Source organism: Chiloscyllium punctatum, chromosome 12 (genome assembly GCF_047496795.1).
Source record: "Chiloscyllium punctatum isolate Juve2018m chromosome 12, sChiPun1.3, whole genome shotgun sequence".
Taxonomy (NCBI): domain Eukaryota; kingdom Metazoa; phylum Chordata; class Chondrichthyes; order Orectolobiformes; family Hemiscylliidae; genus Chiloscyllium; species Chiloscyllium punctatum.
The window spans coordinates 59,783,909-59,801,751 of NC_092750.1; the positions used below are offsets into that span (position 1 = coordinate 59,783,909).

General features: G+C 41.9%; 1 protein-coding gene across 3 annotated transcripts in view; it reads left to right on the top strand.

Moving 5' to 3' along the window:
• Positions 1–17,843, top strand: part of LOC140483870 (metabotropic glutamate receptor 7-like) — a 751,467-nt gene that overhangs the window by 99,168 nt on the left and 634,456 nt on the right. The window lies entirely within an intron of this gene.

The window sequence follows — 17,843 nt, forward strand, 5'->3', positions numbered from 1 at the left end:
ATTTGATGACCGCTTTGAAAAAAAACCTGACATCTGTTTGGCAAGTTGAAGAGCTCATTCATCAATTCATTCTGGAACAGCAGAAAGAGAACAAAGTTCCACTATGCATCAATCCACAGTCTGCATTTAAAAGCTTTATCAGCTCCATAGTTGCTCAGCCCGTTGAGATGCCCCCATCTCCACTGGTATGGGAGTAAGTGGAAGAAACTGCTAATGACAAACATTTTAGGTTCTCACTGGAGTCTAAAATTTGCAGTACATTTACGTTTGGACAAGCTTATAATTTTATTTAGAAACATTTCGGAGAAGTTTTAAAAAAAACCCCTGAGAATTGTAAAGATATGCTTTTAGGAATATGCTGGACTTGTACTCGTTGTGCCTTGAAATCAGCTTCAGCAGGAGCTGCACAGTTTGTAAGTCTATAGATATGTTCTAAAAAACCTCTCCAGAGAAGTTATGACATACCTCTGGATCAGTTGAGACTTGAATCCAGCACTCCGATCTCAGGGACACTACCATTGCACCAAAAGAACATCCAGTGAATGCTTTGAAGTCTACCTATTGAGATATATGATACACCTATGTTGGAGTGGGACTTGAACTCAGACTTATGGTTCAGAGGTAGGGACACTTCCACTGTGCCATGTTGCACCCACCACAGAACACACCAGATGGCCTCCTTCTTTAGAGACCGCAATTTCCCTTCCCACGTGGTTAACGATGCCCTCCAACGCATCTCGTCTACATCCCGCACCTCCGCCCTCAGACCCCACCCCTCCAACCATAACAAGGACAGAATGCCCCTGGTGCTCACCTTCCACCCTACCAACTTTCGCATAAACCAAATCATCCGCCGACATTTCCGTCACCTCCAAACAGACCCCACTATCAGGGATATATTTCCCTCCCCACCCCTTTCCGGCTTCCGCAAAGACCGTTCCCTCCGCGACTACCTGGTCAGGTCCACGTCCCCAAACAACCCACCCTCCAATCCTGGCACTTTCCCCTGCCATTGCAGGAACTGTAAAACCTGCGCCCACACCACCTCCCTCACCTCTATCCAAGGCCCTAAAGGAGCCTTCCACATCCATCAAAGTTTTACTTGCACATCCACTAATATCATTTATTGTATCCGTTGCTCCCGATGCGGTCTCCTCTACATTGGGGAGACTGGGCGCCTCCTAGTAGAGCGCTTTAGGAAACATCTCCGAGACACCCGCACCAATCAACCACACCGCCCCGTGGCCCAACATTTCAACTCCCCCTCCCACTCTGCCAAGGGCATGGAGGTCCTGGGCCTCCTTCACCGCCGCTCCCTCACCACCAGATGCCTGGAGAAAGAATGCCTCATCTTCCGCCTTGGAACACTTCAACGCCAAGGCATCAATGTGGACTTCAACAGTTTCCTCATTTCCTCATTTCCCCTTCCCCCACCTCACCCTAGTTCTAAACTTCCAGCTCAGTAACTGTCTCCATGACTTGTCTGGACTTGTCTTACCTGCCTATCTTCTTTTCCACCTATCCACTCCATCCTCCTCCTTGACCTATCACCTTCATCCCCTCCCCCACTCACCCATTGTACTCTATGCTACTTTCTCCCCTCTAGCTTATCTCTCCACGCTTCAGGCTCACTGCCTTTATTCCTGATGAAGGGCTTTTGCCCGAAACGTCGATTTCCAAGCTACTTGGATGCTACCTGAACTGCTGTGCTTTTCCAGCACCACTAATCCAGAATCTGGTTTCCAGCATCTGCAGTCATTGTTTTTACCCAACATAGTTGCCAGGGTAACTAGTTCAGTTCAGTTCCTGGTTAATGCTAATACTCATTCATATGTATGCTAGTCTCAGGGAAACTGCAGTGATTTCTTATGAAGGGTGCACAAACAAGCCTCAATAGATTGCATCTTAGTAACTTTATACAGGTTTTATTGTATGTGAGGGGCACAAAACTGAGTGTCTTCAACTACATCAGCCCATGCTACACAAGGTGCTGACCTGCAGAATAATAACCCTGTGGCTGCATTATGTATCAGAATGGGCAAAGCTTCAGTTTAGCTCCAAGATTAACCCTTTCTCATCCATCACTTCATACAACTGCGATTTTCCTGTGTGACACTCCCTCTTAGTGCCTGTGATTTAAAGGTAATGAAAAGTGATCTTGACAGTTCTCTTGAATGTGAAAGTCCCTGATAAATTCCCACAAAGTAATACTCCATCACCAATGTAACTTATGCATCTGTGAAAGCTATCCCCTCAGTTTACTATCAGGGTGTCCATGTTGGTTACAGGTCACTGAAATCTACCTTAAGGGAAGCTTAAGAACAAAACCTGCAAGTCAAAACTTTGACACAATTGCCAATACTTGTGTTTTGATGTGGATACTGAACCATAGAAATCATTTTGTGGTATGAACAGATGGCTTTTGCAGTACAAAGACGTTCAGTCAGCACTAATATACTGTAATTGTACTAGAGGCTTCAGGCTTCAATGTGAATGTAATGTATTAACATTGTCTCTGTATCTGATACCACATGTTCCTATTTACTAATTATATGCTTTTGAGTCTGGGCCAATTTGGTTTTGTATCTATATGATCATTGAGTCAAAAAAAAAGACAGACAGTATTAAAAGGTGACTATTGGTCCATTGTGTGTCTGCTGGCTCTTTGAAAACTTAAGTCACATTAACTACAGACTTGTAAATTTCCTTCACTTGAGTTTATTCATTGCTGTTTTGAAATATGATTGAATGTTTTTCCACCAGTCTTTCAACTCCAGATTGTACCAATTTGCTACTTAAAATCATTTCTTCTCTTGTCACCTCTGGCTGTTTTGCCAGTTATCTTACATCCACATTTTGTCTGCAGCTTTGGAATTCTGCCTAGTATATCCAAACTAGGTCAGAAATGCATATCAAAAATAAGAGCCATTCCACTTCCTCTTTTATAGGCAATCCGTTGGGATTAAGGATAACTTGCTTTCACTCTATACTGACTCCAAATGTTTCCATCCCACTGGCACTTGGTTGATGGGCCTATGTGTACTTATTTGAGTAGAGAACATGGATGCATGGTAATTCAAACACAGTCAATTTGGGAATGCTAATAATAAAGATCTGAACTCAGTGGTTGTGGAGACATGATGATCTTGTGAAGGTGACTTTGCATTAGCTCCAGTGACTCTGAAAAGACCAATTAAGCTACAAAGTCTTGCTCCATTCTTGTTCCTCTGATTCTGGATGCCAGCTTGCAACATAATCGATGTCTCTATCATTCGTATACCTGAAATTTTAGTGCAGAAACTTTTGTCTTCAAGAGCACATTCAATACTCATGTTGCCTATAACATCAGCCTCCATCCCTCTCAAATTCACCCTGCTCCTGTGCAGTATTAGCTCATAATTAAATGGCCTGAACTATTACATTGTGAGAGTTGCTACATTCATGGTTGTCATTGTTGTGTTCCTTGGCTTGATATTTAGCCTTGTTTGTCATTTTTAATGTAATTCTGGTAAATTGGGAAAGTTGTCCCAAACAATTCCGGAACTTCATCTACAAATGGTCTTCAATGAAACCTGAGGTGCCATAATCTTTTGAAATAGAAAGCAAAGATGTGCATTGATGTAGAGACTGCAATGGCTATGAAAGTACTGGTGTGCTTTTGTCCCAGTTAACAAAAACATTAGCTAGAAGCCAGGCCCATACACAAAACTGGTCCGTGCCCAACTAGATTAATCACTATTGCAAATCTCTATTAATTGCACCCATTCATGAACCTATAAGGAGGCTTTTAAAAAGCAGGCTGTGTGCAACAAGAAAAATGTTAAATGTTTGAACAATTTTTGAAATGATCTTGCTGCTATGCTGAATCATACAGAGTACCAGGAAAGGTTGTGTTTTGGTCTTTTTTTAGCTGGGTTATAGGATTACACTCCGGAGCTGTATTGACGTGGCGATTAAAAATGTTTTTGGAAAATACCCATTTTTATCTGTATTGTTCAAACAACTCAAGAATAAATGCAACTCAAAAAAAAAAGTTACATTTTAAACTACAACTTCATTCACTCGTGGGATATTTTTCTGATGGTAAATGTGAACAGTACTGTGGCTGTAATCACATTGACTGCAAATGTTTGCAATGATCTTTCTCAATCATCTTGTCGTGGGCATTTTGGAATAAGCAATAAATTCTGGCTTTGCCAGTGACTTGTTAATATCAGAACACATGTTCCCTCATATTTGAATGGCTTCTCAAAACCAGTGTTCACTTTGGCTTCTCTTGTTGTTTTGAGCCCAAAGTGGAAACTCTTGTTTTTTGTTAATTGGAATTCTTGCTCACCTCAATTGAGGTTAAAGTGAACCGATTACAAGAGAGGTTCAATTGTTTGCTTAAAGGGAAAAAGTGCATTGACATCGTTGATCAATCCTGTACATTTCATAGAAACTGAGCCTTAAACTGTTCCACATGGAGTTAGATACCGGGAATTGTATATCCAAGACTGGAGGAACTGATTTGAAGGAACTATTGATATTCTACTTAATAGGGATTCAAGACATCTTTAAATTGAGGTGGTGATGGATGGTCAGGCGAAAAGGTTTGTGAGGGAACCCTGAAGCACAGGATTATAGTGGATGGGTGTCACAGATGGGATAAAAAGAGGCAAATGCACAAAAGGCCAAAATTAAACCGTCCGTGTGGAAACCGGTCACTGCGTTATACAATCTGTAAGTGAAGAAGAATGACACTTAATGCATAGTTTTTCTGAAAGATGGAGGTGGTGGTATTAGCAGGTTTAACTACATTTTGTGAGCTGCATTAGGTCTGTCACAGGTGGATTCTTGTGTGCTGACAGTTGTTCTGATATTAACAAGTCACTGGCAAAGCCAGAATTTATTGCTTATTCCAAAATGCCCACGACAAGATGATTGAGAAAGATTCTGTGTGATCATCTATTTCATGTTGATGCATATTCAGACTGACTGTGCAGGGCAGTAACCCCTGTCCTCGTATTCCATTCTGTTGGCTGTACTTACCTGAAATAATATATGGAAGCAGATTTTCCAGCAGCAGAACAAGGTAGGGGGAAAAAGCTAGAGTTATCTCACTCAGCAGTGTGGTGCAGACTAATGGTAATAGCTGCAATAATCCACTTTTAGACTTGTTGGAATGCAGCTGAAGTCTTATCTCATGGAGGATTTAATAACAGCCATCAATGATCAGAAGAAACTTGCTCAATAATTTCTGGCATTGTCTGACTCTTTTACAGTGAAGAACAATTTGACAGTTATTCAGCAGTACCTTGTTGTGACCTGGAAAGCGAAACCTTAAAAGCAGACTCTTGTTCAAAATAGGAATCTTGGAGCATATGTAAGAAGGAAAAAATTGTCAGTTCAGAACAAACAGCAGGGGAAACAGGGTTCATGAGCTTTTATTTCTAATAGAAAATTACTGAGACAAGCATGGGGCCATATGGACTTCATCTTTCTTCTATGGATTGAAACTTTGTTGTCTGATTAGAACTTTGACCTTTGGATAGTTTCTCGGTCCTGACCCTGCATAGAATTGCATGGACGCTCCAATTTGGATAGAGTAATAGTAATGAGGGAATACTCACCATTCAACTAAAAAAAGTCATGTTGGTTTTGGAAACTGGCGGGCATTGCAATGAAGAAATGATAACTTGCTGCTAGGAAGGAAAAGAGCAGGTACCTCAAGATGGCTGAAACCCCTTCCAGTCCCTCTTTTCAAATTCCTTGCAATTTTAAAAGCGCAACATGTCCGGCAGTAGCTTTTGATAAGTTTCTGCAGCATTTTCCCTTTTATTTCAAATTTCTAGCATCCACAGAATTTGGAATCAACCTGTTCTGACACACACCTGACTTGAACTCAGGCCTTCTGGCCCAGAGGCAGGGACATTATCACGAAACTACAGGAATCCTAAGCAATTACTACTGTTAGATTTATCCTCGAGGTGAGATTTTGTTGCCATTTGTGCATCAATTGGTGACGGGAGTTCACACGAATGGATTGAGAACAGAAAGAGTCCATTTTAACCCCCTTTGATAAACTACTCCAGTATTTAATACTATCATGGCTGAGCGATTTGTTTTATGAATACACATGAGCGTTTAGACTTTTATTTTGGTTAGTCAAGGGAATTAATCGACATTTGCCTAGCAAATGTTTAATGGCTCCACCCCCTGCCACCTTGGCAGAAAGCTCCAAAGATGTGTGGCCCACAAAAAATGTCTCCTCATCTCAGTCCTAAAATATGACCTTAATTTTTAAACATTTGACCCTTGTTCTGGACTCGTCAACAAGAGGCAACCACCTCTTCCATGTTCCAGCTCAAGAATATTGAGGATTCCAAAAGGACACTTTGTTAAGAAGTGATCTGATCAAAGTATTCAAGATATTAACAAGAAAAGACAGGGTGGTGGTTGTTTGGAGCTTTCTTCCATAAATAGCAGTGGATGTTGGGCATGTTTGATTTTTAAATCTGAGGTACATTTTCCTGAAGGAAAGGTTTTAAGGGATATGGGCTGAAGGAGAGATATGGAGTTAGGCCATAGATCAGCCACTAAAGGAGGAACTGGCTCAAGAGACTGTATGGTTTACTTATATGCTGTTTCCTCATTCTCACCATCAACTGGGAGTCTGCCTCCTTTCCAATATTTGTAGGCAGTCTGTTTGCCAACTGGAAACTTCCCATCACTGCAGGAAACCAGTGGGAAAGCAATAGATGTGGTCTGCTGGGAATGAGCTGAAGGCAGGAAAGTGCTGGCAAGTCTCACAATTGGAAATTATGGACCTGTCTCTATCCTGCCCTGCCATGGCGCTGATGAAAAATTTAGTTCTTTTTTTCTTTGCTGGGATGTTGGAGAGGTTTACATGGAGGCTCAGCTGTGTCATGCTGTTTAAAAACTGAACTAGTGTGAGAGCTCTTGTGGCGCAGTGAAGGCATCCCTACGTCCTGAGCTAGAGTGTATCACATGTCTGAACAGTTTGGTTAAAAATATTGCGACAGAATACTTATTGGGCATCTGGGGTAGAGAGTATTGCCTACAGCAGTCCCATAGGAAACTGTTTTCTGACTTATTATTATGGGGCTAATTTAATTTAGTTAGCTCCAATTTAATTATTTAAAATATTTGATTCACTCGTTAGCCCCATGTTTTTGATCTATCCATATCTTGTGTGGGTAGGGTTGGGCAGATCGAATGGCCTCCATGTGGATTTTCTCCTGGGACTGGCCAAGGTGGCTAACCCTGGGTTGAGGTAGTGAACTGTGGCGAAGGTGGTTAGTGCCTGACTTGTTTGCCCTGCTTCCCTGGATATGTCTGCATTTGGGAATCCATAATGTGGGGACCATGCGGAGTCCAACATCATGGTTCACATCTTATTGTGGCAGCTGCTGCATGTGCTTGAATTCATCATCACCTTGGTAATTGGCACTGTACTTTTTAATTTTCCTTTTGAGTGTTTCCATTGAACTTTACGATATGATGTTTGAACCATTATTGGAATTTTAAATGTACGAAGAATAACACCTTGACCACAAGTGATTGGTAACCTAGTACCCAAGATAACTGTGTCAGCTGTCATCATTTAATCCTCCTCATCACCACTTAAACAATCCTTTATGGCTCTCCTGTTAAGCTTGGTTGTTTGATAAAGTGTTTAGCCACCAATCATAATTTCAAACCCTTTTGGTTCAACATCATTTTTCCCTTACACTGCATTTCAGTGGAGTCAAGAATGCTGTTTCATTGCATGTTGTCATTGATGGAAACTAATACTTTACCTAAACAGTTGAAAAGTGACAGAAAGCCACAAAAAGAGCTGCAAGCTCCTCCAGGATGCTAGCCATGTGCAGAGTGTATCATGCAACATGCACTTTGCACTCCATCTGCAATCTTATAGTCTGAAGTAAAAGCTCAGCTGAGTCATGGGGACACAAGTCTGGAAAATATCCTGTCTGCTCTTGTTCGATAATTGACAATAATCCAAGAGATCCTCTGGCCGATTGTCCAACATGTTGATTTGAAAGTATAAGCTTTTTGGAGCACTGTTACTTGACGAAGCCCTCTCCCTCTACTGTAACACTCTGAGCCTTGACTCACTTAAAAGAATTCAGTGAATATAGTTCACCATATAAGTTATCACCCTGATCAACTGGTTCAGTATTTACTTCGAAATGAAGAACACTCTGACACTTAACCTAATTTTAGCCTTGCATTAACTTGACTAAATGTTGTTGTGGTTCTGTTCGCCGAGCTTGGAATTTGTGTTGCAGACGTTTCGTCCCCTGTCTTGGTTACATCCTCAGTGCTTGGGAGTCTCCTGTGAAGCGCTTCTGTGATCTTTCCTCCAGCATTTGTAATGGTTTGAATCTGCTGCTTCCGGTTGTCAGTTCTAGCTGTCCGCTGCAGTGGTCGGTATATTGGGTCCAGGTCGATATGTTTATTGATTGAATCTGAGGATGAGTGCCATGCCTCTAGGAAAGATCACAGAAGCGCTTCACAGGAGGCTCCCAAGCACTGAGGATGTCACCTAGACAGGGGACGAAACATCTGCAACACAAATTCCCAGCTCGGTGAACTCAGCCACAACAACGAGCACCCGAGCTACAAATCTTCTCACAGACTTTGACTAAATGTTTCCTGTTCCTCCTCTGTTTGTTTATTTACACAATAGGTGCATTGTAATAATTCTGTGGACCTTCCCATGCAATCCAAAGAAATAGGAACAAAAGTTTGAGCCACAATTTGCTTTGTTTATTTGGCGACAGAAAGCCAAGTGTTTGCCTTATTTTCCAGCACACAGCTGCTGCCATCATTAATGGAGCTGTCAACTTTACTGACATGTTAGGAGCAAGATTCATCCTCCAAAGCAGATCACGAGCCCACTTAAACAGATGGGTCTGTTTATTTTTAGGTGCATAATGCATCAAAATAGGTCACACTTTTTAAACATAGACCAGTGAGTCTCACTACACAAAAGTACACATTGGAACGACTCCTCTTACTGTGATGTTCAGGTTAGTTCTGTTAAGATTCCTGGCTGTAGCCAAGCTCTGAACAATTGTAGTACAGAGGAATACAGGTGATGACCATAGAAGTGGAGGATGCTGGGAAATGGGGATGATAGGAGCATGTTGAGGGACGAAAGCCAAAGAAAGATTAAATTAATGAAGTGTTTAAATCCAACTCCAGAAGTTACTACTGGATTAATGATTTGTTTTTATCAGTATGGAGCTATTTTGTCGGGTGGGTCAATCAAAACATTTCATCACCCTCTTTAAACAAAATTAGAGGAAATCTCTTCACGCTTTGATATTTATGCCCTCAAATGCATTCTTGAATTTTTAAAGCAAATATTTATTTCTGGGTCAGTGTTGCAAGCAATTGATTAAGTGAAACCATGCTCTGAGTTTTTGTTTGCTTAAAGTAATTGTAATATGCCCAAGCATGGCAGTTGGAACCCTTGACATTGCAGTTCAACTCCGTAGGTAAATAAATTGTTGTTTTTTTAATTCCTCAGAATTCCTTATACCCCACAACCACCTGATGAAGGAGCAATGCTCAGAAAGTTAGTGCTCCCAAATAAGCCTGTTTGCCTATAACCTGATGTTGGTTGATTTTTATTTTTTTTTTAAATTGTGCATGTGTACTAGTCTCACTTAGGGGCTCATGGCAGTTTATTAATCAATAAAGTACAGACAGCATCTGCACTTGGGCTGATCAAACACCATTTAGCCCCCACACATCCCAGGCAATGGCTACATCCAACAATAAAGCATCTTTACCATTTCATCTTGATATCCAATCCTAGTACTATCTCTGTATCTCTCACTATCAACATCCTGGGGGAAGAGGGGAGGTTACCATTAACCAGAAAATGGACCATCAAGATAAATGTTATGGCTACAGGAACAGGCTAAGACTCCTGTGGTAAGTAAATCACTGTTCTCTTCCCAGGAGTCTGTACCCCATCTACACGTTGCGTTGGAGCACTTAGCAGTTGCTGGGCTGGGTGCAGCTCCACTACCACTGATGAAGCTTGACACCACCTTGGGCGAACTAGCCTGTTTCCCTCTCCACCACTGCAACATACACTCCCTCCAATACATAAACACAGTAGCAGCCGTGTCTGCTGCATACAAGATCCACTACAGCAACTCGTCAGGGTTGCTTTAAAAAGCCCCTTCAGAATATACAACCTCAGAATATACAAATCAGCACCCTGATTTGGAACTGTATTGCTATTCCTTCACTTGCTGTTGGAGTACTGTTGGTTTGCCTACACTTCAAGGACTGCAGGAATTCCTGAATGCAACTCAGCACCACCTCATGTGAAAGCAGGTGTAGACAACAAGTGCTGGCCTGATCCACAATATTCGCATCCAATGACCTAATATAAGAAAGACTCACTTGCGTTATAGTAATGCATGGTTGGGGGTTCAAAACTATAGGGCATAATTTTAAGATGAACAGAGAAAGATTTAAAAGGTACCAGAGGGGCAACGTTTTCTGGAGAAGGTGGTTTGTATGTGGAATGAGCTATTAGAGGAAGTGGTAGATGCAGGCACAGTTAGAGCATTTAAAAGTTATTTGGATAAGTACATGAATAGGAAAGGTTTAGAGGGATATGGGATTAATTTAGTTTTGGGAAATCGAGTCAGCATGGATGAGTTGGACGGAAAATTATGTAAGATTCAATGACTCTAAATGACGTCTTGAAATAGAAATTATTTAATTACCTCCTGCTGTGTGTGGGATCTTGCTGTGTGTAAATAGGTTGTCTTAGTTCCTATTATTAAAACAGAGACTGAACACCACTATGACAAGTGCAATAGAATTGCTGGTTATTTTTTTTTAAATGGAGAAGGAGGGAAAGCAGAAGAGCGAGCAATATTTCACAACGTTTCTTTTAAACTCTCAGGCAACTTCTGAGGTCAGTGTGTTCGGCCTTCCTCTTGCTCCCTACTACCTCTGCTTATTTCTACACACTGATCTAATTTCCTTAACATGTTCCTTCCTTGAAAGTCTGAGGCTACTGCTAAAGTGACACTAGTTGGAAGCCAAATTTAAATTATTTAATCTAGGTGAAGGATTTTGACTCTTGGAGTGGACTGGCAGGTCCACACCCAGTAGGTCCGACCAACTCAATATGCCATGGATTTATATTCTGAATGAATGCGTCACTTAAATTTAGCTAAGTTAGGAGTAATGCTTCACTTAATTACTTAATGGAAAGTGCTTCAAATTATTTGTTACTGCCTGGTTCAATTATTTGATTTGTAAGAATCAAATAAAATGTGCAATCAAGGAATAAATAAGTATATGCTTAGGGCTGGTAACATCTGCACAGAGTATGATATAGCAGCATGATACTTCTCCAAAGTTTGAGTACTCTTTCACTTAATTTTAATAATGGTTATTGATTAATTTCGTATCTAGTTGGGTGCTGTCATGAGTGGGAAATCAATCCTTAAAATAAAGTTCCAACCTTAAAAACCACTAGGTGATATTGAAGTATACTCCTATAATCATACAGGCTTACACCTTCTGGGTTTAGTTGGTTTAGTTTGCAGCAATTTTCCTGACATTGGAGCAGTTGGCTCAATAGAGCAGTTGGCTGTACAGGGCCCTGGTGAGACCACACCTGGAGTACTGTGTACAGTTCTGGTCTCCAAATTTGAGGAAAGACATTCTGGCTATTGAGGGAGTGCAGCGTAGGTTCACGAGGTCAATTCCTGGAATGGCAGGATTGCCTTACACGGAAAGACTGAAGCGACTGGGCTTGTATACCCTTGAGTTTAGAAGACTGAGAGGGGATCTGATTGAAACGTATAGGCTTATGAAAGGACTGGACACTCTGGCAGGAGGGAACATATTTCCGTTGATGGGGGAGTGCCGAACCAGAGGACACAACTTAAAAATACGGGGTAGACCATTTAGGACAGAGATGAGGAGAAACTACTTCACACAGAGAGTGGTGGCTGTGTGGAATGCTCTGCCCCAGAGGGCAGTGGAGGCCCAGTCTCTGGATTCTTTTAAGAAAGAATTGGATAGAGCTCTTAAAGATAGTGGAGTCAAGGGGTATGGAGATAAGGCTGGAACAGGATACTAATTAGGAATGATCAGCCATGATCATATTGAATGGCGGTGCAGGCTCGAAGGGCAGAATGGCCTACTCCTGCATCTATTGTCTATTGTCTATTGTCTAGATCTGGAAGGTTCTATGCAAACCAAAGTTCTGTGATCTTAAGTGCTAGTTTTAAAAAGACTGGGAGAAAGCTCTAGCAGAACCAGTCCTATCCTTGGTGAATAAATTGCCATTGTATGTTTCTGAAAAAAGGCTGACTGTGTTGTACCTGAATCATAACAAATGGGAGCAGGGGTCAGCTGCATGGACACTCGAGCTTATAACTAGTTCTCTTGATTGGAGTGCAGTTCCTCCGTAAGCTCAAGAAGAGAAATAAAATTTACATAGTTTGAGGGCATTTAATTTACATTCAGGTTTTTGCATTAGTTCACAAGATATGGGGGTAGCTGGCAATGCCAATCCCTAATTGCCCTTGTCCTGAGTTTCTTCTAAAGTTTGAACTTGTATCACCAGAGCATTATCTTGTACATTGGAATACCAGTCCAGTGACATTAGTTCTTTGCCATCATCTCCTTGGTTACTTGCAGGTTGTAAATTGACTGTGCAGTTTAAAATGCCAATTTGTGATTTACCCGCACGTTGTGAGTGATTAAAAATAGGTACCGCTGGCTAGGCCAGTGTTGATTGCCCATTCTTAATTGTCCAGAGGGCAGTTGAGAGTCAAACACATTGTTGTGTGCTCGAATGACATGACCACACCAGTTAAGGATGGCAGTTTCCTTCCTTGATGGGCATTAGTGAATCAGGTGGGTATATCTTGATTATTGACAATGGTTTCATGTTTGCCATTAGACTTGTAATTCCAGATTTTTAAAAAAATTCAAATTCCACCATCTGCCATCGTGGGATTTGAACCTAGGTGCCCAGAACATTAATGGCGTTTCTGGAGTAATAGTCGAGTGATTATATCACAACAACATCACCTTCCCAGTGTAAATACTAAATACTGTTCAGTTACCACACTCAAGCATAGAACATAGAACATTACAGCGCAGAACAGGCCCTTTGGACCTCGATGTTGCACTGACCTGTGGAACCAATCTGAAGCCTATCTATTCTACACTCTTCCATTTTCATCCATATGTTTATCCAATGACCATTTAAATGTCATTAAAGTTGCAAATCTACTGTTGGAGGCAGTGTGTTCCATGCCCATACTACTCTTTGAATATAGAAACTACCTTTGACATCTCCCCTTAATTTAAAGCTATGTCCCCTCATGCCAGCCATCACCATCAGAGAAAAAAGGCACTCACTGTTTTCCCCCCCCCCCATCTAACTTTCTGATGATCTTTTATATCTCAATTAAGTCGCCTCTTAACCTCCTTCTCCCTAATGAAAACAGCCTCAATTCCCTCAAACTTTCCTCATAAGACCTTCCCTCCATACCAGGCAACATCCTGGTAAATTGCTCTGAACCCTTTCCAAAGCTTCCGCATCCTTCCTAAAATGTGATGACCAGAAATGTATGCAATACTCCAAGTGCAGCCACACCAGGGTTTTATACAGCTGCAGCATGACATCGTGGCTCTGAAACTCACTCCTTCTACCAATAAAAACTAACACATCATATGCCACCTTAATAACCCTATCAATCTGGGTGACGACTTTCAGGGATCTATGTACACGGACACTGAGATCTCTCTGCTCATCTACACAACCAAGAATCTTACCATTACCCCAGTAGTCTGCATACCTGTTGCTCCTTCCAAAGGGAATCACCTCATACTTTTCCACATTAATCTCCATTTGTAACCCCTCAGCTCAGCTCTGCAGTTTATCTATGTCCCTCTGTAACCCGCAACATTCTTCCCCACTATCCACAACTCCACTGACCTTAGTTTCAACTGCAAATTTACTAACCAGCCTTCTATGCCCTCTTCCAGGTCATTTATAAAAATGAAAATAGCAGTGGGCCTAAAACAGATCCTTGCGGTGCACCACACCTAACTGAACTCCAGGATGAACATTTCCCATGAATCATTACCCTCTGGCTTCTTTGAGCCAGTCAATCTCTGATCCAAACTGCTAAATCTCCGTAGTTTGTACAATAGCCTAAAGTGGGGAACCTTATCAAACTCCTTACTTCAATCCATATACACCACATCAACTGCATTACCCTCATCCACCTGTTTGGTCACCTTCTCAAAGAATTCCATAAGGTTTGTGAGGCACGACCTACACCCCTCAACTATATTGACTATCCCTAATCAACTTATTCCTTTCTCAATGATGGGTTTTACAATCTCTTATAACCTTTTCCAACACTTTACCCACAACCAAAGTAAGGCTCACTGATCTGTAATTTCCAGGGTTGTCTCTACTCTCTTTCTTGAACAAGGGAAAACATTTGCTATCTTCCAGTCATCTGGCACTATACCAGTTGATAATGCGCTATAAAGATCAAAGCCATAGGCTTGGCAATCTCTTCCCTGGCTTCCCAGATAATCCTACGATAACTCCCATCTGGCCCCGGGGTATTTATCTATTTTCACGCTTTACAATTCTCAAATACACTAAGGGAATTTTTTTAAAAAATCTCCTTTTAATGAGAATACTTTTTTAAAATGTTACCTCTATTTGGGTTCATGGTTCATGCATTCAGTTGTCAAAGGAGCTTGAAGAGAAACTTAGCGTGTCTCATCCTCAAACGGCACAATTTTCACCAAAATTGCCAATCATACTCAAATTTGTACAATCAAAACCCACAGTCTCTTAATCTTCTAATGGATTTGTGTAGAGTAGTTACCTATGCTTGGCAGGAACCTATGGGTAGCAAGATTGGTCTATGATGTGTTAACTTGTCTTCCCTTGGTTGTCAGTGAGAGGTATTGCTATTAGCTTCAGTTGACTTTGGATCGTGATAAAGAAAATTGTGATGAAAATTGGGCAGCGCTCCTATTCCTGATGGGCAATCGGCATACCCTGCTGGAAGTGTATATATTGGGTGAGGAAAGAGTCAGATTCCATTGTGATGTAGGCTAATGATCCTCATTATAGAGTCATAGAGATGTACAGCATGGAAACAGACCCTTCAGTCCAACCCGTCCATGCCGACCAAATATCCCAACCCAATCTAGTCCCACCTGCCAGCACCCGGCCCATATCCCTCCAAACCCTTCCTATTCATATACCCATCCAAATGCCTCTTAAATGTTGCAATTGTACCAGCCTCCACCACATCCTCCTGCAGCTCATTCCATACGCGTACCACCCTCTGCGTGAAAAAGTTGCCCCTTAGGTCTCTTTCCCCTCTCACCCTAAACCTATGCCCTCTAGTTCTTGACTCCCTGATCCCAGGGAAAAGACTTTGTCTATTTATCCTATCCATGCCCCTCATAATTTTGTGAACCTCTATAAGGTCACCCCTCAGCCTCCGATGCTCCAGGGAAAACAGCCCCAGCCTGTTCGGCCTCTCCCTGTAGCTCAGATCCTCCAACCCTGGCAACATCCTTGTAAACCTTTTCTCAATTCTTTCAAGTTTCACAACATCTTTCCGATAGGAAGGAGACCAGAATTGCACGCAATATTTCAACAGTGGCCTAAACAATGTCCTGTACAGCTGCAACATGACCTCCCAACTCCTCTACTAAATACTCTGAGCATACCAAACGCCGCCTTCAGTATCCTGTCTACCTGCGATTCCACTTTCAAGGAGCTATGAGCCTGCACTCCAAGGTCTCTCTGTTCAGTAACACTCCCTAGGACCTTACCATTAAGTGTATACGTCCTACAAGGGTTTGCTTTCCCAAAATGCAGCACCTCGCATTTATCTGAATTAAACTCCATCTGCCACTTCTCAGCCCATTGGCCCATCTGGTCCAGATCCTGTTGTAATCTGAGGTAACCCTCTTCGCTGTCCATTACACCTCCAATTTTGATGTCATCTGCAAATTTACTAACTGTACCTCTTATGCTCGCATCCAAATCATTTATGTCAATGACAAAAAGCAGAGGACCCAGCACCGATCCTTGTGGCACTCCACGGGTCACAGGCCTCCAGTCTGAAAAACAACCCTCCACCACCACCCTTTGTCTTCTACCTTTGAGCCAGTTCTGTATCCAAATGGCTAGTTCTCCCTGTATTCCATGAGATCTAACCTTGCTAATCAGTCTCCCATGGGGAATCTTGTCAAACGTCTTACTGAAGTCCATATCAATCACATCTACTTCTCAGCCCTCTTCAATCTTCTTTGTTACTTCTTCAAAAAACTCAATCAAGTTTGTGAGACATGATTTCCCATGCACACAGCCATGTTGCCTATCCCTAATCAGTCCTTGCCTTTCCAAATACATGTACATCCTGTCCCTCAGGATTCCCTCCAACAACCTGCCCACCACTGAGGTCAGGCTCACTGGTCTATAGTTCCCTGGCTTGTCTTTACCACCCTTCTTAAACAGTGGCACCACGTTTGCCAACCTCCAGTCCTCTGGCACCTCACCTGTGACTATCGATGATACAAATATCTCAGCAAGAGGCCCAGCAATCATTTCTTTAGCTTCCCACAGAGTTCTTGGGTACACCTGATCAGGTCCTGGGGATTTATCAACCTTTTAACCGTTTCAAGTCATCCAGCACTTCCTCCTCTGTAATCTGGACATTTTGCAAGATGTCACCATCTATTTCCCTACTGTCTATATCTTCCATCTTCTTTTCCACAGTAAATACTGATGCAAAATATTCAACTAGAATCTCCCCCATTTTCTGTGGCTCCACACAAAGGCCGCCTTGCTGATCTTTGAGGGGCCCTATTCTCTCCCTAGTTACCCTTTTGTCCTTAATATATTTGTAAAACCCCTTTGGATTCTCCTTAATTCTATTTGCCAAAGCTATCTCCTGTCCCCATCCTGCCCTCCTGATTTCCCTCTTATGTATACTCCTGCTGCCTTTATACTCTTCTATGGATTCATCAGCGAGGAAGTTGCATTTCTGTAGCACCTTGCATAATTTCAGGACTCCTCCCAAGTTTGTTTTGCTGTAGGAAAGAGCCAGTTATCTCTCCATCAGCATTTATAGCTAAATGTTGTAATCATCTTTGCTTGAAGGATCAACATTATGAAAAGTACATTGAGACAATGTTTGTGTCTACTTGACAGTGCAGCTAAATAACTTCTCATCCAAAACAGTACCTCCAACATTTGCAGCACTTTGTATTGACTGGATGTTTTATGACACACTTCTATGGCCATCGTACCCTGAGGTGGGACCTGAATCCAGATGTTCGGACCCAGAGGTGGGGCCATTACCAGTATGCCACAGGAACCTTAAAGTGTGCAAAGATACCTAATCAGTACATGGAACTCTGGTCACTTTTAATTTCTCTGTTATCTTCTGGAAAGCTCTTGAGTGAGTTAACCACTGATGGCATCCAGTATTGCCTGCAGCTTCCACAGAGAGTATGACGAGGTTTAAATATGAAGAGTTCCCAGTTAAGAACTTACTGAATCTGTGGCTGATGAATGTGAATTCTGATAACGAATCAATATGACTTCTTTCTAAAAGAGGGCAAAGAAAGGAAATGAAAAAATTGAACTATTAACTAATTGTGAAGGAGTTAATTAGCAGGAGATGGCCTCACTGCACAGTAGGTTGGATATGGTTCCAATTTAAATTCACACACCACCTTCTTTGCGTTCTTGTTGGTTTTGTCTGATCGACCTGTCGTCTTGAACT